We start from the raw sequence: 25,759 nt of genomic DNA, 5'->3' as shown, positions 1-25,759 counted from the left end.
GCAAGCTTAGGAAACCAGAAGTGAATAATTATCCATGACTTACTTATATTTTATCAATAGTACCTGCTAATTAAATGGACAGTGAACGAGTCATGTCAATACAGGTGATTTATGATAATTCTCTCACTCATAATAGTCCCTTATAATTTTATCTCCTCTTTTCATACGTGTACATTTTAAGTGGCCAAAAACAAAAGTAATTTTATTTTATTATTATTTTTTTTAAAGATTTTATTTATTTATTCATGAGAGACAGAGAGAGAGAGACAGAGGCAGAGGGAGAAGCAGACTCCCCGCGGAGCAGGGAGCCCGATGCGGGACTCGATCCCGGGACTCGAGGATCATGACCTGAGCCGAAGGCAGTCGCTTAACCAACTGAGCCACCCAGGCGTCCCAAAAGTAATTTTAAAACTAGATTTCATAACAAGAGTTCCAGGTAGATCCTGAATTTGTTAAAATAAAAGCCTAGATTTTACTTTCCTTTAAAATTTTACTCTATCATAACTACATGCAAAAATACTCAAATACTTTAAAACATAGTATTCTGTTTTTTCTCAATTGAGTGCAGGCTTCTCAACAAATTAAGTTCTCATCTTTTTATACATAACACTTTATATATTTTTTAAGAGTGACTTTTTTTTTTAAGATTTTATTTATTTATTTGAGAGAGAGAATGAGATAGAGAGAGAGAGCATGAGGGGGGAGGGTCAGAGGGAGAAGCAGACTCCCTGCTGAGCAGGGAGCCCGATGTGGGACTCGATCCTGGGACTCCAGGATCATGACCTGAGCTGAAGGCAGTCGCTTAACCAACTGAGCCACCCAGGCACCCCAAAGAGTGACTTTTTATAATCTTTATGGAGATAGAACACACACACACACACACACACACACACACTCATACACATAAAACCAATCTACAACTAACTTTTCACAACATTTATGTTCTTCCAACTCAACGCAAACCTTCTGTTGAATTTATGCATCTTCTTAAATTTCCACTGGTAATTTTAGACAAAGTTTGTTCTAGTATCTGAATGATTTGTGATGACAAGGTGGAAGTGCTAAGGCAAGTATACAAGAAAAGTCATTAATTTACAAGGGAGTGTGTAGGTATTTCCTTAAGTCAGCATGTTTAAAATTTTATTTTATGAATACCAGCTCTGGTAGTATAGTTTGAAAAAGAAATCTCAAAGGGCTGTAGTCCAACAATTGGGGAATTCTGCACATTCAAGTTTTATTTAGTTTCATAATGAACATTAGGATTTGTCTGTGAAATCCTTTAATAAAAACATTTCACACGAAGGCAATAGCCAAATATGGTTGGCCGCAGACCGCCCCCACACTTAACACGCAGTTCTGCACGGAACACATTTTGTTTGGGAAATTTACCTTAAACGAAGAAACACATTATGACGGTTTAGAAAGATCCAAGTGTCTTTCAAAGCAGAGGATTGGTGACCTAGATCCTTACCTTAAAGTGACCAGCTTATTTATTTATTTATTTATTTATTCATTTATTTATTTATTTATTTTGGTCAACCTTGTTCTTCAAAAGTGAATCATCATAATAACCTCTATCTTAATAATTGAGAACCCCACCTGTTTAGTAACAGGAATTCCAGTCTTTTTCAGGTTGTACTCCCAAATTTTGACCAAGGAAATGCCTGTGTTTTCAGTCTTTCCAGTGGGGGTAGCAGGCATGCATCCATGATTTATGGGGACAGGTGAACTGTTTTGCAGTAATACACCCATATTCAATGATATGATCTTTTGAAATAAGACAAAGATTGATGTCCCTAATACAAAGAGTTTCTACAAATGAATATGAAATAGACCAAGAGTCAGAAAAAAAGAATAGCGTGCCTAGGCAATTTCCAGAAAAGTAAATACAAATGATCTATATAAAAAGTTTGCTTTCAATAGTGAACATGAAATACAAATTAGTGCAAGAGTGAGATATCATTTTTTTTAACCCATCAGGTAGTGAAAATTAAAGAAGTGTTCACATCTAGAACTGGTGACAATTTAGGGAAATTGACACTATTCGTTAGTGGGCTTATGAATTATTTTTAAAAACATAATCTGTCAAGGGCAATTAAAATGATGTCTCGTGTCCCTGACCTAGCACATTTAGCTCTACAGGAGAAAGAAAGACATTTACAAATTTAAAAGGTCTTTTGTGACAGAATTTTTCAAACTTTATAATCTCTCAGCTCCTGGCCGTCTGCAAACACATCACTTACAGAGCCCTCTCTATTTATGCTCCATTGCATCTGGTGTCGTAGTTAGATTAGTCACGGTGGAGCTGAAAACTGTAATAGTACCACTTTGGATGGGCTCAGGTTCCCGAGCCTGTTGCCGATGCTCTGGCCAAGTTGTACATGCTACCAACCCACCTCGTGACAGTCAGACAAGCCTTTCTGTTCCCACTGACCTTGTGCTCTGCTTCAGTGTAGACCTCTCGGTCTTGGGGGGATGAGGCAAGGCACCCTCTGCCCCTTCCCAAATCTTGAGACTAGAGCTTTTTGGAAACTCATTTGACTCACACACATATAGCATTGCTTCCCCACATGCTTATAGGATGAGAGTAGCCGACAAGAAAGGTTCTAATATTAGCTTCCAATACATGTCTGACTCTTTGTCCTTAGCGACCTATTTACTGGCCCAGACTCCTTTTACCCTCATAACTTTCCTCTCAGGAACACTGTCCTTTTCGGCCATCTGGCTTTGACAAGCAGCAGCCCGGCCACCGGACATGTTTGCAAAACATTACAATTCAGTGAGGGTGGCGGGCAGGTGGGAGCTCAGGGTACCCTGGAGGTCCCTTTATCCTTTGTGCCAATTCATGGGAGGAGCATTAGTACCCGACCTTTCCTGACTCTGGCCCCTTGAGTTCCAGACCTCAAACACAGCTAATTATATGGAGGAATGGCCAATAATCAACTATTACCAATTGTCAGACCCTTGTCCAAGCAAAATGTCCTGCCAAGATAATTTAAGATGATAGAAAATTTCAGATTGAGCCTGCCTCATGACTTTTATAGGCTGGTTCTCTTTAGACATAGATCTGGACGTGATTATATTTCTGTCCGTGTTTACCTACTCAAGCTCATTCATATGAGCCACATATGCTCACCTCTCTTCTACTAGCTACACTTAACAGGATTCCAACCTACCGTACACGTCAGGTTTAATTCCTGCCTGATCATTATCTCTGCTGGATCTTTCTCAATTTCTAATTTTGGAGTCTCCTGGGGTGAGCCTTATACTCTTATTTTCTTTTTCCGTGATGAGATCATCCACGTCCCTGGTTTCAAATTCAGTCTTCATTTTCACATCTAAATGTAGATCTCCTGCCATGTGATCCTCAACCCAGAGCAATTTGGCACCTCCCCCTTCCTGCTCATGTTTTTAAGCAGTGCCTGGAGACATTTTTGATCGTTACAACTGGGTGGGCGATATACTGTCATCCAGTAGGTAAAGGCAAGAGATGCTGTGAACCATCCTACAATGCACACATGCATAGGGCAGCCCCTGCAACTAAGAAATATCCAGCATACAAGTGAACAGTGTTGAGGGTGGAAACCCTGTGGCCTCTAGACATTCTCTTCTAGAAATATGTATGCAGTGTTACCCCTTAAACATCAATGTGTTGCTCACACTTGATATGGCTAAAATATAAATCTTTATTTTCATTCCCAATTACGGTTTTCCCCTCTCAATCCTTTTTTTTTTTTTTTTTTTTCTTTTAGGGAGTGAGAAAGCTCAGGTGTGCATGGGGGGAGAAGCAGAGGGAGAGAGAGAATCCTAAGCAGCCTTCACCTCAGTGCAGAGTATGAGGTGAGGCTCCATCTCATGACCCCAAGATCATGATTGGAGCAGAAATCAAGAGTGGGATGTTTAACAGACTGAGTCACCCAGGTGTCCCTCAATCCCTTCTTCATAGGTGATAGCATAATTTATCTTGCTTCCCTGAAATCCAGGAGTGGTACTTAATTCCTATCTTTGTCTCAGTCTCACTTCCAATCTGTCAGCAAATCTTGTGAGCTTTACCTGTAAGCTTGATTCTGGCATCCTCCATTTCTCTCCATCTTAATTCTAGCCACCACACCCAACTCTTCATCCTCTTTTGTTTGGTCTGTTTCAGTAATGTTTTCACTGTTCTCCTGGCTTCTACCCTGGACCCGTGCTAGCAATTCACAAACCATTTGGAGAATGATTTTAAAAACATAAACTGGATCCTGTCATTCTTCCTCCCAAACCCCAGTGTTGCCCCTTCATAGTTAGAAAGTGGCCCTTATGTCAAAACTCATTCTTTTTTTTTTTTTTTTTTTTTAAGATTTTATTTATTTATTTGAGAGAGAGAATGAGAGACAGAGAACATGAGAGGGAGGAGGGTCAGAGGGAGAAGCAGACTCCCTGCCGAGCAGGGAGCCCGATGCGGGACTCGATCCCAGGACTCCAGGATCATGACCTGAGCCGAAGGCAGTCGCTTAACCAACTGAGCCACCCAGGCGCCCCAAAACTCATTCTGTACCCATCTCAGACCTCATTCACCAGCCTTCTCACCAGAAAAGGTTTTCTCCTCACAGATTGCAACATTTTAATCTTCCTTTAGGCTCTCCCTCTTGTGTTTCCTTATACCTGTTACTTTCTGCTGCTAGACCCTCCCAGACTGGTGCCTGCTTCTCCTTCCTTCCTATCTTAGATCAAGTATTGTGTCTTTCATGGCCCAGCAAAATAAAATGGCCTCTCTCACATACTGGCCCTGTATGTCACCCTGGTTTATGTTACAGTACTTAAGACTGCTTTGTTCTTTTTTTAATGGCTTTTTAAATTTAGATGTAACTGACATATAACATATTAGTTTTTGGTTTACAACATAATGATTGGATATTTGTATATAGTGCAAAATGATTACACAATAAGTCTAGTTAGCACCCATCACCATACATAGTTGCAAATTATTTTTCTTGAGATGAAAACTTTTAAGATCTATTCTTCATAAATTTAAAATATACAACACAGTATTAATTATAGTTACCATGCTGTATATTAGATCCCTATGACTTATTTTACAGCTAGAAGTTTGTACTTTTTAACCCCTTCACCCATTTTGACAACCCCCCCCCAACTTCTGGTAACCACCAATTTGTTCTCTGTATCCATGAACTCATTCATTTATTTTTGGTTTTTAGTTTTGTTTTTTTGATTTCATGTGTAAGTGAGATCATATGGTATTTGTCTTTCTCTGTATGACTTCACTTAGCCTATTGTATTCAAGTTCAATCCTTGTTATCATAAATGGCTCTCTAGTGGATTTGTTATGGGTGAATAATATTCCACTGTATTTATATTATTTTCTTTATCCATTCATCCATCAGTGGACACTTAGGTTGCTTCTATATCTTGGCTGTTGTAAATAATGCTACAGTGAACGTGGGGGTGCGTATATTTTTTCAAGTTAGTGTTTACATTTCCTTTGGATAAATACTCAGAGGTGGAACTGCTGGATCATTTGATGGTTATATTTTTAATTTTTTGAGACCCTCCATACTGTTTTCCATAGCAGCTGCACCAATTTACATGCCCACCAGCAGCGCACCAGGGTTCCCTTTCCTCCACATCTTTGCTAATGCTAGTTACTTTTTGTCTACTTGGTAATAATCCATTCTAACTGGTGGGGAGGGGTGATATCTCATTGTGGTTTGGATTTACATTTCCCTGATGATTAGTGCTGTTGAGCACCTTTTGATGTACCTGTTGGTTTCTATATGTTGTCTTTGGAAACAATGCCCGTTCAGCTCCTTTGCCCATGTTTTAGTCAGTTTTTGTTGTTGTTGTTGTTTTGCTATTGAGTTGTATGAGTTTTTTTGATTTTTTCGATGGCTTCCTTTCCTATGTAGAAGTTTGATAGATTCCCACTTGTTTGTTTTTTGTTTTGTTGTCCACCCCAAAAACTTATCTCTAAGATCAATGTCAAGGAGCTTGCCATCTATGTTTTCTTGTAGGATTTTAATAGTTTCAGGTCTTACATTCAAGTATTCAGTTCATTTCGACTGTTTTTTTTTTTTTTTTTCCTCGACTGTTCTTTTGTGTATAGTATAAGATAGTGGTCCAGTATCATTTTTTGCATGTGGTTGTCCAGTTTTCCCACCACTGTTTATTGAAGAGACTGTCTTTTCCCTGTTGTATATTCTTAGCTCCTTGCTATAAATAAATTGAGCATATGTTTGGGTTTATTCCTAGGCTCTCCATTCTGTTTCATTGATCTATGTGTCTGTTTTTATGCCAATAGCGTACTGTTTTGAGTTTATAAATTTGTCATATAGTTTGAAGTCAGGGAGCACGGTACCTCCAGTTTTGTTCTTCTTTCTCAGGATTGTGTTGGCTCTTCTGTATCTTTTATGGCTTGTTCATTATGTTATCATTCTCAGGGCACTCGAAGTTTTGATGATGGATGGATCTTCTTGTGTTTCACTTTAGTTGGTACTCAAAAAATATCAGTTACATTAATGGTGCTCTTTCAGCAATGCAAATAATAAGAAATGAGGCATTAGCTGTTAGAAAGACTAATAACTAAAGCTTAGTAGAAAGGCAAGTGCTCATAATTCTAGAATTAAAAAGATTGCCAAATGGCAAGGTGATTCCACATAAGATCTTACAGCATGGGAAGTTCTTTCCAGAAGTTTGTTTTTCTGACAAAAATGATCCCCCACTCTTAGGAATAATCCTATGTTTCCTAATACTGTCTCTATTTCTATTTACATTCCAACTAGATTACAAGTTGCTTAAGGGTAAAGAGTCTTATTTATCTTTGTATCATTTATTGCCAAATGTCAGACCTAAACAAAGAAACAAAAGGCTGAGGTTTTTCTCTATGTATGGCTAAGGTTGTTCAGATTTTGTACATAGTATTCATGATAAACGTTTGCTACTCATATTGTTTCTTACTATCTGATTTTGTTCTGAGTGTAGGATAATTGAGGCATTATGTCATTTCATATTAGCAAAGCTTTAGCTTCTACAATATCATTTGGTAATTACTATACTAAAGAGTAGAACAACAGATTGATTCAATTCATTATGAAAGCTAACATATATTGAGGGCTAATTATATGCCAAGCCATATTCTAAATGCTTTATTATATATTATCCCATTTAATCCTCAAAATATCCACAGGAGTTGGTGATTACTATTTTCCTCCTTTTACATTTAAAGAAATTGTGCCAGAGAGAGTTAAGTAACTTGCTGAAGGTCACACTGTAAGAAGTATTGAGGTCTCCTTTGAACCCAGCAGTGTGACTCCAAAGTCAACACCCTTAATCTCTATCCATTCACTTTTGATAAACACTATGTAATTGAATCTTTAAAGGGCTTTGTAACTTTAAAGTAACAAAATCCTTTCTTTCTAAATGCAACTTTTTAAAATTCCACAAGTGGATTTTTTGCTGTATATACTACACAATCAAATATGTCTACACCCTTCACTAACTTCAGTGATAAATGTTTCTGCTTTGTTGTATGCATGACCAATTCTTTTTTTATCCTCTTTGAAAATGCAAGACTTTAGATGAAAGCACTAACATATCTCTGCATAGTAGAGTGGGGGAGGGTGAAAACCAGGAAAATAAATTGCTCTAACAATGTATGTTGGCAGCATAATGGTCCATTTCTAGCAAACAGCAAAATAGACATGACATGACATACTCTCATTTGAGATAATCTTTTACATTTGGTGATGATTAACAATCCAAATAAATCAATACCAACAAAGTTTAAGAATGGAAAGATAACAAAAAAACCCTTTAATTGTCCTTTCTATCTAAAAGGATACATCTGTTATTTATAACCACGAAGAGGCATACTAATTTTCACAAAAGGCTTAAGATCCAACCTATTCAGTAGCAACAGATTCACATAACAACCATGAAATGCACAAATAAAAATTTTCATTAAAAGAAGAAACAAAATTGAAAAAAAAAAAAAAATGAGAGTAAATGTCTTCCTAGGTAGCCGGTTCAACATTAAGGGCCATCTGGTCTCTTTTCATGCTCCATATCCACTGTCCTCAGCAGCATAGACATAGACATGGTTTTTGGTTTCCTAATTAAGTGGAATCAATGTAGAATGGTGAGGCAGAGCTGCACAACCATATATAATTTTTTTTTGTCTAGGTAGTTGCCAATCAATAATTAGATTTTGAAAGGATCTGCGCCAAGTCAACCTAAATATTCACTTGAGAGATTTCTGCTTTTATTGACTAAATCTTAGCTTTACAGTATTTCAGCTAATCAAAAAGCTAGATACCATCCTTGCATCATAGATGAAGAAACCAATTTCTAATTAGGCCAAAGTGATCTGTTTAGTAATACACTAAGCTATCAGGTTTCCCGTGTCTTTAGCCTTTATTGGTTTGCCACTATCCGATTAAATCCCATTCAGTCTTGAAGATTCACACTTACACTTCAACATCCAAAGAAGGAAAAATAAATGACCTTGCTATCACAGGAGTGCAAGTGCATCTCCATCTCCCGCCCCCTCCCTCCCTCCTTCTCTCTCTTTCTCTTTCTGTGTGTGTGTAACACACACACACACAAAAGAAGATGAGCTCAACCAGAGTACTAAACATAGAAAAAGAAAGGTGGCCTATTTCAAGGCCCCAGATGCTCATATATTTACTTTTTTCCTTACCCATCTCTCTGGAGAGTAAAGTTGAAAGCTGATTGTCTAAAGGGAAGTCAACTGTTCTTAGACTAAAATAGTGCTTGCACCTCACACTGAACTATTGTTAAAGAGGATGTTTTGTGGATCTGGTTATGAAGAGGGTGGGAAGGTCTTAGAAGTGCTGAAGTCTATTTTACTATCCCCCGATCCGGTCCATGATCAGTATGTTGGAGTAGAGGAGTACCTGTCAGCTGTTGCAGTCCTTGCTTGGAAATAAGCTGATGAATGTGAATGTGTTGATGGTAGAGAGAAACTCATCCAGAGGCTGTGAAATGGCAGTTCCTGGCTTGCCAAGAAATTAGCCCGGTGAGCATTTAATTGGTGGCTGTGATTTTGGCTGTGACCCAGCTGTTGATAACCTTGTAAGTTCATTGGATGCTGTTTTGATTTTTAGATGTTTACAGATTATTTTATAGGTTTTTAGTATAGGAAAACAACTTGTTGTGAGGCCACTTCACATTTTATTTCATGTAACATGTTGCATGAGTAACCCTCAGCTTTGAAAGGTCATCAGCCGCTTGCATTTTGTCCCCTCAGTTTAACTTGAGCAGCCTTAGACTTGTTACCGTCCATATAAATGCTAACTTCTCCTCCATGGGGCGGTGGACCAGTTGCCCGGATTTGCTCAGCGCAGTCCTAGATCACATGTCTTGTACTGGCATCTAGTCTGCTTAATGCCTTTACTTTCACAGTCTCCCCATTAGACAACAAATGTTATGTTTACTGTATCCATAGGGGAACTAAGCAGAGCTCAACACTTCTCTCTCACTGCTTAAAAAGGGAACACCGAACAAGCCACAATTACAAGATTGTAAAAGCAACCCAGTTTAGCATTTGTGGGAAGACTTTGAGGAAGGAATGTTTGAGATCTACAAGTTAGGTCAAGAGTTCCATGGAGGGTCCTCATCTGCTTTTACATCTGTCAAGGTCCTGAGACCTTGAGACCAGAGACCAAAAGAGGGGGGCTAATTTGAGGGAGAGGGGAAAAAAGGCCTATGTCCGCAGTATGAGGAGACAAGAATCTGTTGTGAAAAATTAGACCAGAGAAGTCAGCAGGATTCAGAACAAGCCTTAGAAACCATGCCAAGGATTTTCAAATTTGCTCTATGAGCGGTAACAACAAAAAATACTGTAATTTTTAAGTAGTGCCGAAACTTGATTATATCTGCCTCTTTTTTTTTTTTTTTTTTTTTTTTTTAAAGAATACCCTGACAAATATGTGGATAACAGATTGGGGTTGGGGTAACTTGCATGAATAGCAGTGGAATTGTGGAGACCCTCCCTTCAGTAAGCTAAAATGGTAGCATAATGAGAAATTACGGAAACTGAACTATGGGGGTGGTTAGTGGGGGAGCGAACTATTTATTTTTAAGAATTAACAGAACTAAACTTGTTAATACTTTTTGTCCTGAATGCTTCTATTTATATGAAAGCAAAGAGACGTCTGGAAATCATGCCTGTGGACAGGTGACCTTTACATTAATGATTTCATTTACTCTTAATCAGTTTTGCCCTTAATTGCTTCAAGAGCTCCTTCAGAGAGGGGATTTGGCCCCACGCTGCCATAGGGCCACCAAAGCAACAGGAGAAAGCAGGGCGCCAGCAGTGAGAGGTCTTCCCAGGAGAACAGCCTACCTTGAGGAGCCAGGAGCATTCCCAGACTGTACTCCATCCATCTCTGAGCACCCCACCCCCTTTCTAAATCTTATTACAGAGTCAGTCTTGGGACTACAGTGAGAAGTGGTTTTGCTATCCTGACAATTTAACACTCAAGTGAACTCAGATGAATTTACAACAGGAGCTACCTCTGTTTACAAATTAGTACCAAATGTTCATCAGTTTTGCAAGCTTTTACATTTTACTTGTTCTGAGGATACAGTAAAACTCCGATAAAATTTTTCATGTAACTTGAGGCATCTGGAGGTCTGCATTGGTGACATATGTAGACAGTTGGGAAAGAAATGTGTCTGTAGTATTATATAAGCAAACAGGCAGAATAACCAAGGAAAATTTTTCCATATTTTTGATTTTCACTTCTGAGAAAACTAATTTAGGTCCTACAGGAAAGAAATAACAATTGAGTTTCTTCTGCTACAAGCATATCAGTCCTTTGCCTCTGATTAGGATTATATATTATATTGATTCAATCCCGTCTGTTTCTTTTCTGCATATTGCATGAACCATGACTTTACTTCATTTTATCTCAGTGATATTTATGAAGTATCAAAAATAAAAATCTCTCAGATTTCAGTGTAGTTCAGTGAAAAGTATATACAAAACTCAAGTAAGTCATGTGATACTTGAAAAGAGCACAATTCAGAGTAACTTCTACCTGGTGGTATTTTATTTTTATTTAGTAGAAATGAAATCCTCCATGACACCTAGTCCTTAAAACTTCTGGTTTAGACATGAATTCACGTGCTTCTCCTTAGAGTCAGTGAGGGAATATGCTGGGATCTACACCCATGACCTGTATAATGTGCCCTGTAATTTCTGTTTTCTGCTCTCAAACATGAAACTCATTAGCTTTTGTGATTTCAGTGCACATGCATTTAACTGAAAGGCATTTAATTATTACAACCAAGGAGATGATTTTTAATTTTTAGTAAAAAAAAAAAAAAAAGAAACTAAATGAAGTCAAGAAAAGTTTTTAAAGTTGCCCTATAATTGTGCTGAGTATAACAATGCATCATCCTTTATGTTATTTACTGGATCCCAATAAATGATATGTTTTATTTTAACAGGCAATTTGCTGCCAGAAGTGTTTTCTTCCAAAACGTAAGTGCCTTTTAAGAAATATTATATAAAATTATCATGGTTTCTGATTTATAGCTTTGAAGAGCCTATTAATTTTAAAGCCCCGTGGCTGACAGCTGTGTTGTTCAAAGGCAAGTATATATCGTATTCATTATCTTAAGCTCCGGGTTATTGTTCATGGTGCAGACATTACGTAGAAAGGAATGACTGGCACATTTTTCTATTTTGTAAGAATAATTAATTAACCTGGTGCTTTTAAAAGAAAAATACCTGTTGAAGAGAAATACAAAGAACACAGTTCAGTTTGATCACGTTTTTTCAGTTCCAGATGGTTTTCGACAATTTTCAAGGAAATTACCAGCCACTTGGGGAATGACTGCATTTTTTTTGTTATCAATCTTTGTTATTTGGTTGGCTGAAATCAGAGAATGGCTTGGTCATTTTGAAGTTTAAAAATGTTTAACTGATAAAAGGTTGCATGATAGTATCCACCTGTTTTTGCTATAAAAACCTATTTGCCAATGAGATGATATATATTGTTTACTTGAATACATACACATTTTAAAATCTGGTGATATATTAGGTTTAACCAGGAGTTAAATGTTATTGATGATTTGACCTCATATTTAAATTTTCAAAAATCCGTTTAAAAGTAAACTACATGCTTCAGTATAGTATATCTTCATTATGTAATAACAAATGATCAGATCCCAGGCTTGTTTCTTAGCTTGCCTTTCTCCAAGTGTTCAGTCTGGCAGTGAAAACACGATGGGGTTATTATTTACTGTGTACCAGGCATAGAGTCTTCGTTGCTATAGCAAGTCATGGTATAGTCTTCAGAAGACGCCCTCCAACAGCTTCCATAGCAGTGATCTTGATTACTGCTCTTGGTTCCACGTCTCACTTGTTGATATTTGTTGGCAGACTACCAACACTTTTTTCCTCCCATCCTTGTGGGTGTGGTATCAAGACAAACACATTGTCCTGGAGGCATTTGAACCCCGCTGTGGGTTGTAGTAACAGAGTGGCTCTGTGTGTAATTATGTTGTTAAGATCAGTAGATTCATGAATTATAACTTCTTTGTCTAATAGTTGTTTCTTTACATGGTCTGGATTTCCATGACCAGGTGATGTTGGCATATTAGTCTGGTGTAAGACATGGTAACCTTCATGTCAAGTTATTGAGTTATCAAAGAAACGCGTTTTGAAGAGAAAATAAAAACACTATTACTTTTAAAAGCTTAGAATATGGGCGCCTGGGTGGCTCAGTCGTTAAGCGTCTGCCTTCGGCTCAGGTCATGATCCCAGGGTCCTGGGATCGAGTCCCACATCGGGCTCCCTGCTCCGCAGGAAGCCTGCTTCTCCCTCTCCCACTCCCCCTGCTTGTGTTCCTGCTCTCACTATGTCTCTCTCTGTCAAATAAATAAATAAAATCTTTAAAAAAAAAAAAAAAAAGCTTAGAATATTAGGGCAGGAGCCCATAAAAGTGTTAAATAAATGATCAGGAAGTAGTTCCAAGAGTAGAATCCACAAATTCTTCCATACCATAGGGGCCATTACCTGTGATAAAATTACAACAAAGTTCTGTATATAAATTGAATCTTCACATGTATATCATAAGTTACATAGCTACCATAGTGTTCAGACTACATTACCGCTCTTGATAGCTTTTGTGCAAAATTTTCTGGTATTTCCCACCCCCACCCCCATGCAAATGCTGTAATGAAAAGAACACAGGGTTAGGATCAATTAAAATTCACCTGTAAACTTAGCTTCAGCTCTTACTAGCTGTGTGATCTCTTAGGCAAGCTCTTTAACCTCTCTCAGATATTTTCATCATTTTTCAAACGGGATATAAAAATACCTGTGGTGCCAAGATTGCTGGAAAGATGCTGAAAGTGATTAGTCAGTTCTTGGCTTTCTTCTAAGAGTAAATCTCTTGTTATGTACACAAAGCCTCAGATAAACTCCTTATTGCTCTATCTGATAAAATGGTAATTTTATGGTGTGCTTTGTCCTTACTGTTTGGTGATTGTAAACTTGGACTTGGGTGCACTGATCTTGTAGGATAGTGACATTTTGGAAAATGAAGGTGTAGTATCTCGCTCAACTCCAGGTAAAGATGTTCTTTCTGTAGTGTCCATGCACCCCCTCCTCCCCCACGGGGGATTACCCTGTGGGCATTGGGGAACACAAACAATTCTCCTTATATACCTTAAATACATCTTTCCTGACTTTTCCTTCAGCGTCCCTACTTAGGCTGTTTACTCTCTAGGGCCTTCCTCTTCAGGATCTACTGAAACTTGGAACTAGAGCCCTATTCTTTTATTCCTTTATTTAGGAAATATTTCCTTTTTTGTAATGCTTTCCCTTAAAACACTGCTGGGTAAGTGGATAGTTAAATAGCTGAAAATGGTTCAATAGCCTTCCTAGGTAATATTTACATTTTAATGAGCTTCTGTAATGGCTTAACTTAAATGTAAGGGAATATGATGATCTCTGTGGCGTGGGAGATCATTTGAGGCCGAAAGACTTTCCCAGGCAGCCCTATAAACTATAAAAATAGTGGGGCTGCTTCCTCTCCACACATACTATAAAACTCATACATGCATACAGGACATCTCATTCATATTCTCTTACTTCTGCCTCTCTCACTGCCTGTAAAACAACAACAACAACAACAACAAAACTTTAAGCAGACATGATTGATATCCATGCCTCTCCTGAAATACCTAAACACATTTTCCTCTCCGTTTTAAATCTCCTCTGTGCTGTTCTCGAACTCCTCATATTTTCTTAGTTTCTTTCAAAACTTTGAGAATAATTTACATTTTTAATCATGTTTTACTTGTCACAAATTTTCATACACTTGAGCCAAATGATTCTGTTAAGGTTGGAAGGAATTATTGCATTTGTAATAATGTAATATTTGCAATAATGCAATATGTATTTTGATGATCAGGAAACAGAGCAAGAAGTGACTCGGCACAAGTCAGAAAAGCAAAGATGGGTTAATACCAGGGCTTCTGATACCAAGTCCAGTCCAGGCATCAGATGTTGTTTTATCACATAAAAGCAATCCATATGCTATTTTCCTCCTATGGATTTCTCCCTACCTATGAAAATAGGGGAAAGAAGAAAAACAAACAAAATATACTGCCCATGGTAATATGACTCAGCTCTTTAGAAAGCCAGGCTCTCAGCAGGCTACTTGCCAGGATAAGCGCAGTGTTGACAGGGAGCTTGAGTGTTTTTAATATTTTTATAGCAAAAAGCTAAAATGAAGAGTTTACGAATGATAAATGAGATATTCATTTTTAAATACAGTTCTCTGTTTGAATAACATATATGTATATATGACTTTGCTAAAGTTCTTGAAAAAATACTGAAAGGCATCCCATGCTTAATTTTGCGGGACGCAGCTAATTAATTCTAGTAAGGAAAAAAAGGCAGTGGATTCCCTTGAGAAAATTTTAATTGACCTTTAAAGGCCATTCCTGTGTTTTAAAGTGCTTTAATAATACAGAATTGAGAATATTTAATATTTGTTGATTTTTATCTCAAAGTTTTATGTGGATTTTATTTTTTACTGTTACTCAAAAGTGATTATGGGTCCTAGTGCTTCCAGAAAATACCTTCCTTCATCTCTATCCTTTCTTCTATATGTATGTGTAAAGGGGTCCAATGGTTTGGTTTACTCTTCTTGAGCAAAGACCAACTAATTATGTCTATCACAAAACAATTTTTCCCCAATCAGACAAAAGGATGCTTTGCTTTTTTTTTAAATTTGTTTTTTGGTTGTTTTTAATAATAAATCTGTATTTTGTTAAATTCAGATGGGTTAAACAATCTTGAGAGTAGGATTATTCTCAAGTTAATTGTCCATGCAACGAGTTTATCTGGGATTATAGGTTAAAAGTTGGATGGAAGTATCTCTTAGAAGGATTTCAACTGTATGAGGGGCGCTCGAATCTAGAATTAACCTTTCTGAATAAATTTAATTATTTCATCATGTGATTTTTCCCAGAAGACTGAAAAATCCAGAAAGTTTTTTTCTCTTTATATCTGGAATGTCCTCTTGCACACATTCTTTAAAACCTACGTCATATGTTGTTGGTTTCCCCTCCATATTCAAAGGTGCATCTCCCTTTTATTTTTTGATCATTACTCCCAGTCATTTTCAATAGTCGTGAAAGTGTCTGAAAAAACATTGTACCAAGTACTCCTGAGCCATAGTACTTTCCTTTCATTTCTGAATCAAGCTCTGTGCTTCTTTATACCTTCCAACTTTTGACATGTTTTCACTGGCACTTTGGTCATTAGCATATTTATGAGACCTAAGTTATATCACTGTTCCAGGTAAACATTTAAAGCACAAAAATACAGGGGCACCTGGGTGGCTCAGTCGTTAAGCATCTGCCTTTGGGTCAGATCATGATCCCAGAGTCCTGGGATCGAGCCCCACATTGGGTTCCCTGCTCGGCGGGGGAAGCCTGCTTCTCCCTCTCCCACTCCCCCTGCTTGTGTTCCTGCTCTCGTTATCTCTCTCTGTCAAATAAATAAATAAAATCTTTTAAAAAAATAAAATAAAATAAAGCACAAAAATACAGTTTTTTTTCCCAGTGCTTTTCATTCTATGTAGAAGAAAACTCCACATTTATTCCTTTTTCTTACATACTGTCATTGTTTCTATACATTCACCTTGAAGTACATATAAGTATTTCTCGCTCAACTCTGGAGAACAATTCACGGGAGATCTTATGCCACCATTGTCTCTTCAGAATTCCCAAGGATTAATTTTCTTCATTTAAACAAACAAAACTAGTACAAAACCTTCATATGGAGAATAAGTATACATATTAAAACTTGAATTATATAATAAAATGAACCTGGGGAAACTGTTCTTTCCACAGTGAGATTTTCATTGTAGAAGCAATACCGATTGCAGCTAGTGGATTATGATGAATTTAAAGAAGAAAAAAAATCACCATAATTGAGTTGCACCACCCCTTGAGATAACTACCACTGACATTTTAGTGTGTTCTACTAGACTTTTTTAGGCATTCATTTCTACATAAAAAATTGCACCTGTAAAGGTACAGTCCCAGCCCCTTTCTTAGCTGTATGCTTTCCCATCCTGCTCTCTGTGTCCCAAGAGGCACAAGAGCCTCCTTTGCTTTCTGGCTTCTTTTGGTTCAGGGTGTGAGAAGACCTGGAAGAAGATGAGAAAGGGAGCAGACAGTGAGGTCAGGTTTTAATTTCCCTGGCTCCTTCCTTCCATGGTTGCCTCAAGCAACCTTGACCACAGCTCTTAGTTCCACTCAGTGTGCACTTCCCTAGACACCTCTTCTGGGTCCTAGGAATTGTTCTTTCCCTTGTCTCCACCATACTCGGTTGGGGTGAGTTCTCCTGTGGAACCCAGTGCATTTTGGGAACACCCCACCTACATCTTTGTAAATGGTTCCTTTCCTAAACCATCTGAGAATTATGCAAATTTGAGTGTGCCATGTGTTCCTATTACATTGACTCATACTGTAGCTCATAAATGGTTTTATTGACGGCTTTCCTTTTTGTCTACAATATGTGTTGAAAATCCTTGCATGTTGTTCAGTATCACGTTAGCACATTCTAACACCTTCATGCTACACACATACCGCAGTCAAACATTTACCTTGTTTTCTATTCTTCATTATTGGTAGCCATGCCATAAGGAACATCTCTGTAGGCATGCACATCCTCTATCGTTCCTTCAGGATAAGTTCCTCAAAGGGAACTAATAGTAGTTTCCAAATGGCATTTTCTTATTTGTCCTGCAGATTTATAATCACATCTCTTGGTCATTCTTTGGCTGTACCATCTCTAAATTACCTCAAGCAGGTCAGCAGTCACTTTTATGTGAAACACTAGATCTCCAAGTTCTAGGATTTCCTCAAAATGCATACTAACTTCTGTGTATTCATACGGTTATCAATCCATTTTGCTTAAGTACCAACAGAAGCTCCTTTATGCCTTGAAATCAGGCCAGATGGAGCCATAGAAGCCCCTCCTCACAGAGGGCTGTTCCATTCTGTGGAGGGCAATCTGCTGGAAACCCCTCAAGGTGGGTCTGTCCGTGCTTCCCTCCTCCCTTACACCAGCTCTTCCCTAATCAGGACACGAAGGAAAGGAATGGAAATTCCTGAGAAATTCAATGTATCCAAGAGTACTTGGGGAGAAAAGTATGAACCATATTTCAGTATTTGTTACATTAAGAAACCGTGCTTGTTAGGAAATTCATGTTCATTTAAAAGTTGAATGATCTGTTTTTCACTCACCCGCGATAATATAAGACTGACCATCGTCTTTATGCTCTCAAGGAACTGAAGCTGTTGAAATGAAAATACAACCAGAAAATCAGTCTTTTGTTTTTCTTTTTGTTAAATGGGATGATAAATTTAATACCACTCAAATACTCAATTTGTAACTATCATAATGACCTACGTGATACAAAAATTGTCACCAGAGTTATCAGCATGTTTCTACATGTTGGCTAAAAGCCCAGAAAGTATAGATTTACAGAAGAAAATCTGGAGTGTTTTATAAATACTATGAATACTGTTCTCACTGAGGAAAACATGTATTTGGAGGCAGCAGCTCTTAAAAGGAAAATGTACAATTTTCAAAACATAATTTTCTTGAAGATATTTTCCTATCCTACCTAGCTCTGATTAACCAAAATAAAGAATCATTGTTCCCAGAAAACAAAACCAATTTAAATACCTCCCCTCCTTTTACTTTCAGTATTTTATGTGTTTTTCGATCTCGGTTCGTCCAGAAAGTAGATCTTCTCAGACCTATTGTCAAGGGTACATGAGGTTTCCATGAGATTTTTACGGATAAGTGAGTTTTCATTCTATAATCTTAAAATGTTATTATGTTAATGAGATCCTCATTAACCATCTTATATTATGTGTCATGCAATTTAAAATTCTACTACTATAATTGATAAGAAATCATGTGGCGGGAGGGGGTGGAGAAAGAGAAAAGAGAGAAAGAGATCGGTTAAATAATGTGTTTATGTTAACTTAAAGCCATTTAAAGCCTCAAAAGTTGAGCTAACTGAAGTTTCATTATAGTTAGAATATACAAAATTACTGGGACGCCTGGGTGGCTCAGTTGGTTAAGCGACTGCCTTCGGCTCAGGTCATGATCCTGGAGTCCTGGGATCGAGTCCCGCATCGGGCTCCCTGCTCAGTGGGGGGTCTGCTTCTCCCTCGGACCCTCTTCCCTCTCATGCTTTCTGTCTCTCATTCTCTCTCTCAAATAAATAAATAAAATCTTTAAAAAAATATATATATATATATACAAAATTACTGGCTGAATTAAGTTGTTCTATGACAAATAATATCCCAGCCATGTGCAATTTATAAAAAATCCTCACTAAAATTTAATCATGTAGATGCATCACAGGTGACAATTTAGTTTAATCTAAATAACACCATCATTGATAGCATATTAAACCTGGTATTTTGAATAGTATAAGCTTCACAGTTTTATTTATGGATTTTGTGGGTTTTTTTTCAAGTCCTATGAAGGCTAATCTTCTGTTTTTACATAAGTAATAACATTAAAATAATTTAAATCAAAATTAGACATTTGCAAGAAAATACTGTGTATTCAGCTAGCCATTAAATGTGGATGTTAAATTGTAGTCTGTTCTAAAGTCGCTCAGGAATTTCTTCAGAAAATATGGGCATTTGTTAGGGTATATCCAATATTGAGAAACTAGTGTCTAGAAATCCAGAAGTTACTTTACAGAGATCATAAGAACAAACATGAACAAGTATGCCACTTCACTGTGAATCATGAAACGATTGGGAAGATGATTAAATCCCTAAGCACACGGAGGTCAAAGCTTATCAAAGTGTGAAGAGCTCTTGAATTCATGGCTGACAGAACTGCTTGAGTATTTCTATGTCCTTCTTGGCCCCTGGGTGCACTACAGGGAAACACCTGTAAGATTCAAATGCTTTATAATATTATTCCTTAATATCAATGTTGTGCATGATTCTTGACTTGACTCTTTATACTCAGTAGTGCAAGATCTCTAACCATTTTGCCTCCTGGCTGCCAGTCAATCTCCTTCCATCTTTCCTGACACTATGAATATCATCTCTCTGAACATTTTTTCACTGGCTTGACCATCTTCCATTCTTTTTGTGTCCAAAGGTCTTACCTTGGCATTCAGTGTCCCTCCTTCTCATCCAATCTTTCCAAACTCTGACACCCTACTCCATAGCCTGTCCTGCTCCAGGAAGGGTGTTTAACTCACTGATGCTAAAACACACCTTGCTCAGCCAGTCTCCTATGAATCTTTCTGTCTGCAGTCTCTAATTATATTTTCTACGTCTGAACCCCCATTTTAGGTCATCTACAGATCACTAATTTCATTAATTGTGTTTCCTGATATTTGGAAGTGTTTCCCATGTTCCTCCAATTAGATTCAAATTTGGGAAGGGATGGAGTTTGTTTTCATATAGCACCTAGGGGTGGTTTTACCCCATCAGAGCGCTCAACTTCTTGATGAATAAATGTCTTAATTTTTATTGTGTATCTCTTAAATGAAAACTATGAACTGTTAAAATTGTGCTCCATTATTCATATGCCCTGTAATAATATCTAGAATAAAACCCTCATTCCATAAAGGGGAAAAATACTTTGGGTGGAAGTAAGGAAATGAAAACTCTAAATTAGCTGTATGGTATTAGAATATGGATCTTGATATGCAAGTGACTCATATAAGAACTGAGAACTATTGAACTCCATACCTAATTTACCAAACACTCCATGTTATACTAAGTATAAAATGTACAAACATGGAAATATATATTTTGCAAAACTGAAAATACTTGACTATATATATATAAAATCATTAAAACAGGTAAGTTTTTTAGTACCATTTATCTTTCTTCAACATACAATTTAGTATTTGTAGGTGTAAATCAAGACAACTTTGGAGGCACCTGGGTGGCTCAGTCGGTTAAGTGTCTGACTCTTGATCTCAGCTCAGGTCTCCATCTAAGGGTCGTAAATTCAAGCCTCTTCCTGGGTGTGGAGCCTACATTAAAAAAAAAAAAAACAAAAACAGGGGCACCTGGGTGGCTCAGTCGTTAAGTGTCAGCCTTCGGCTCAGGTCATGATCCCGGGGTCCTGGGATTGAGCCCCACATCGGGCTCCCTGCTCAGCGGGAAGCCTGCTTCTCCCTCTCCCACTCCCCCTGCTTGTGTTCCCTCTCTCGCTGTGTCTCTCTCTGTCAAATAAATAAATAAAATCTTTAAAAAATAATAATAATAATAAATAAATAAACAAAAACAAACGGACTTCATACATATTATACAAAACATATATCAAAATCTTGATATAATAGATTACTCTCTTTGTCTGAGGGGAAAACGTTCAGAGCTCCCTGAAATTTATTCAGCCCTCAGCTCTCTCTGTTTGGGGATATAAAAAAATATCAGACATACTCAGAACTGTGGTCCAGTCGGGGTGCGTCCAGAAAATTGTCTTTGGTGGTGAGTAGAAGAGTATAATGGCCCACTATAATGTCAAAAAAGCTTGTTCCCCTAACAAAACCATTGCAATGTCTGCTGCAGAGAGTCACTGATTTGCCTGGTTTTTGGAGAACAGCAAGGCAGATGGTATAATACTGTATAAATACTCAATACGCTTTTATTTCTGAGAGCTTGCGGTTGCAGTTCCTGTCATGATGTAAATATCTGTGGAAGCTGGGACCCAAGGAGTCTCACTACTAAATGATAGTGAAACAGAATGAAAACAATTTTGCTCAAAAAACAAGCTACAACAAAATTAAAGTTTGTATGCGATTAGATCAGAAACTTTTAAAGAATGACATTCTTTAAAATAGAAAATTTCAAGAAAGCTTTTATGAATATTGTAATAGCATTTTAAGCAGATGATTTACATAGAAGTAAATACACTTTCAAAAAGATGCTGGCCTTTATAATTAGATGTAGCCCTAGAAAATCTAGAGTATCAACATTCTTAGGATTCAACTGTAGTGTAATTAACATATATTTATTTGTTTTGCATGTTGGGGGCTCTTTCATTTCATTTAGGCAACAAAATGCACATTCTTAATTTCTCGCTTGCTTCTTCAGGAGAATCCAAAGATAAAAGTGCTATTTCATTAGGCTCTGACCTTTATAATTCTGCCTCTAAACAACATTCTTATTAGTAAAATATGATGGAAGTGCCTGTAGGATAGAAACAATGAATATTTATTTAGGAACTGGCTTTTGGCCAATTTTTCTGTACCCTAAAGGCATAAATATTATATACCAGAGCATTTCAATTCCTGTGCACTTATGATTTTTTTTCTCTGCACATTTGTGAAAGGGAACAAGTGTCTGCGAGACACTTTCAAGAACTCATTTGTCAAAGGCTCACTTGTGCTTGGAAGCTATAATAGACATTTCTATTCAATCATGAAATGTTAAATAGGTATAAATTCTGGTTAACCATCTTAAGTTAAATAGTTAAAATATAAAGGAGGGTGTGCAAATTACCTCAGTCTCTTAGATTTTGGTTAGGGGCTTTTAAAGAAATAGAGGGAAGTAGTTAAAATTAATATAACTTGCATCCCTGAAGTCAGTCTTTGAGACAGTGTTGGAAGCTGCCAAGCAATTTTTTTTCAAAACATTCTCTTTGTTGTCATTATGTTTTCCTGTGGAGAATGTGTTTGCCACACCTCTCAGCAGAATCACTATAATTGAATGAACAGGTAAGTTGAATTATGGATGTTGAAGTCACATCTTGCTAACGGGAACCAATAGCATTACTCTCAAAGCTGTAACATCTCCTTGAACAAAATGCTAAGGCTGTTTCAGTGCAATAGAATTCCCATATTATTTTTTTGTTTCTTATTGTTGTTGTTGTTGTTGTTGTTTTTTAATGACTCTCAACTGTACTAGTGTGTCTGCAGTATTCACATCTACAAATCATTTGTAGGTAATGAGAGCTGGAGAAATACTCAATTTTCATCACTTGTACTTCTCTGCTACTACTTTTAACATTTAATTTGTTTTTGTGCTTAATACTCATGTCTCTTTATGCCTTTAATGTTTTTACTAAAACATTATATGGTCATAAAGCACAGGGACTGAATTTTTTAATTTAATTTTTAATAAGTGTTGTGCGCAAGTAGGAACTTCATGAATCATTTTGATTATTAAACTTGTCAGCATTAGTTAAATGTACTCTTTCTTGCTTTGAACTTGGAAGCACATTAGAAGTGTCTCCTATGACACTTATTTCGATCTACTGAGTATTACTATTATTCTGGTATAGCCTTTCCTACCATATAGCCCCCAACTACCTAAGCTCTGTACCAACTAGCTTGCTTGTTCTTGTCTGATATACAATAAATAGTGGTTGAATAAGTAATTATTGCCAAATAGAATTCACTACCAACATAAACCATGGGCCTACACATTCCATAATAACTTCTTAAATTAACTATACTTCGGGCATGTAGATAAACTTATTCAGAAAAGCTGGATATGTGGATATGAATTAACTGTGAGTAGTAAATACAAATAATGGTAAGCAAATAATTCCTTTGTAGAAAATGGAATCTATAAATAGGTAGATGGAGGAGGAAGAAATTCTGGGAAAAATATCTGTGGGGTTTCAGGAGCCATTTGATTCAAGTAAGAAGATTCTGTGCAAGAAAGAGAGTAGCCCATGCAAGCTCAGAGCTTGCCTGACAGGAAGGAAGGTTGATTAAAGAGTGTGAAGCAAATTGTCAACAAGGCGATTAACTGTCTACCATGTGCTGCGAAGAGGTCTGGGTACAGGAGAGAGAAATTTTTAACATTAGAGAGGGTAGTCATAACCCTTCAGAAATGTAAAATCCACAGAGAAAGGCAAGATAGAAGAAAACCCAACAGCATTAGTAGAAGGTACAGTGCTTGAAAGTCACTGTTGAAGGGTTTGGATAATAGAAATCCCAGGAAGCCAGAGACTTGTGAGCAATATATCATATGAGATAATGGATATGAAAATGTTCTGTAAACTGCCAAGTGAGGTAAAAATGTGAGATAGAATCATTATGTGGCTCACTAGAAAGAAATCTACAGTTTTCTGGCCAGCCCTTTGGAGAGTGATGTATGAGTTAGCCCGAGGAGGTAGAGGTTATAGATCCAACCACCAGTCGGATAATGGCAGCTGAAGCTGATAGAGGGTAACAAGAAAAGCAAGAGTCCAGGATTTCAGTAAGAATTTACATTTTCTTCATATTAGGCCTTCAAACAGAGTTCCTAATATTCATATCAGCTAATAACAGGAGTTCATATTTAGCCACAATTCTAATGATATATTTACAGTGTTCCCCCAATTACTATTATGAATGGTAGTTAGATTTCTCAGCCTGGCCACAGTGCTGGTTAACATGTGTATATAAACCATAATATCTGCATATGTGTCAACAGTGGTTACCGAGCTTTTCTGGAATTCTATTAGTAAAAATATTTTAAGAATGCATGCCCAATATAAATATTTATAAATCCCTCACATGTATTTTATACTAATATATTGTGTGCCTTATAAAACATGCATAAAAATAAAGTCAAAAAGGATAAGACTAAAAATATATAAACTGAAGTTCTACTTTTCTTACTGTACTCCATGGATCATCTTGCACACCCAGAATTCTGGATTTGCGCCTCATTTGGTTGACTGTTGATTGACACCGTGCCATAGTACATGACCATTTGTAGTAATAAAGAAATTGCCATATTTGTTTCTTGCTTGAGAGACCTAAAAGATACTTCTTTCTATAGCATTCTTGACAAGCAGACACTGTTTTCTCTAGATAGCCCTAGCAGCGAGGTAAGGACAAAGAGACTGCTCCAACTTTTAGCCAATTTTGTAGTTTCAGGCAAGCCCTCTAGCAAGGTGAGGATAGGGGACAGACAAATAATGAGTGAAGGTCAGTGAAATTTTTGTTTCAGCAGGAGCCAGTGGACTTTGTAGGACACCCTCAGTCTATGAATGCAAACAGCACGTGGAACTACCCCTGAGCCTCGGGCATACGTTCCAAGACCATTCTGGATGCCTGAGATGGCAGATAGTACCAAACCCTATATATACTGTTTTTTCTATACTTGTGTACAGTGAAGTTTAATTTATGTATTAGGCACAGTAAGGGATTTACAACAATAAGACAGAATGATTTGAGCAATCTGCTGTAATAAAAGATGCATGCGGGGCGCCTGGGTGGCTCAGTCGTTGAGCGTCTGCCTTCGGCTCAGGTCATGATCCCAGGGTCCTAGGATCGAGCCCCGCATCGGGCTCCCCGCTCGGCGGAAGCCTGCTTCTCCTCTCCCACTCTCCCTGCTTGTGTTCCCTCTCTCGCTGTGTCTCTGTCAAATAAATAAAATCTTAAAAAAAAAAAAAAAAGATGCATGCCATGTGTGGTCTTTTATTTTTTTAATTTTTATTGTTATGTTAATCACCATACATTACATCATTAGTTTTTGATGGAGTGTTCCATGATTCATTGTTTGTGCATAACACCCAGTGCTCCAGGCAGAATGTGCCCTCTTTAATACCCATCACCAGGCTAACCCATTCTCCCACCTCCCTCCCCTCTAGAACCCTCAGTTTGTTTTCAGAGTCCATTGTCTCCCATGGTTCGTCTCCCGCTCCGATTTCCCCCCCTTCATTCTTCCCCTCCTGCTATCTTCTTCTTTTTTTTTCTTTCTTAACATATGATGTATTATTTGTTTCAGAGGTACAGATCTGTGATTCAACAGTCTTGCACAATTCACAGTGCTCACCATAGCACATACCCTCCCCAGTGTCTATCACCCAGCCATTCCATCCCTCCCACCCTCCACCAGTCCAGCAACCCTCAGTTTATTTCCTGAGATTAAGAATTCCTCATCAGTGAGGTCATATGATACATGTCTTTCTCTGACTGACTTATTTCGCTCAGCATAACACCCTCCAGTTCCATCCACGTCGTTGCAAATGGCAAGATCTCATTCCTTTTGATGGCTGCATAATAATCCATTGTGTATATATACCACTTCTTCTTTATCCATTCATCTGTCAATGGACATCTTGACTCTTTCCACAGTTTGGCTATTGTGGACATTGCTGCTATAAACATCGGGGTGCACATACCCCTTCGGATCCCTACATTTGTATCTTTGGGGTAAATACCCAGTAGTGCAATTGCTGGATCATATGGTAGCTCTATCTTCAACT

At 37.6% G+C, this 25,759-nt stretch overlaps 1 protein-coding gene across 1 annotated transcript in view; it reads left to right on the top strand.

Annotated features, from left to right (window-relative positions):
• Nucleotides 1-25,759, top strand: part of TENM3 (teneurin transmembrane protein 3) — a 2,501,300-nt gene that overhangs the window by 382,347 nt on the left and 2,093,194 nt on the right. The window contains exon 2 of the mRNA XM_032413691.1: nucleotides 11,473-11,506. The gene's annotated coding sequence lies outside the window, so the exon portion shown is untranslated. The remainder of the gene's footprint in view (nucleotides 1-11,472; nucleotides 11,507-25,759) is intronic.

Source organism: Phoca vitulina, unplaced genomic scaffold (genome assembly GCF_004348235.1).
Source record: "Phoca vitulina isolate PV1807 unplaced genomic scaffold, GSC_HSeal_1.0 scaffold15, whole genome shotgun sequence".
NCBI classification, from domain to species: domain Eukaryota; kingdom Metazoa; phylum Chordata; class Mammalia; order Carnivora; family Phocidae; genus Phoca; species Phoca vitulina.
The sequence above is the reverse complement of the archived record's forward strand: the minus strand, read 5'-3'. Positions and strand labels throughout refer to the sequence as shown.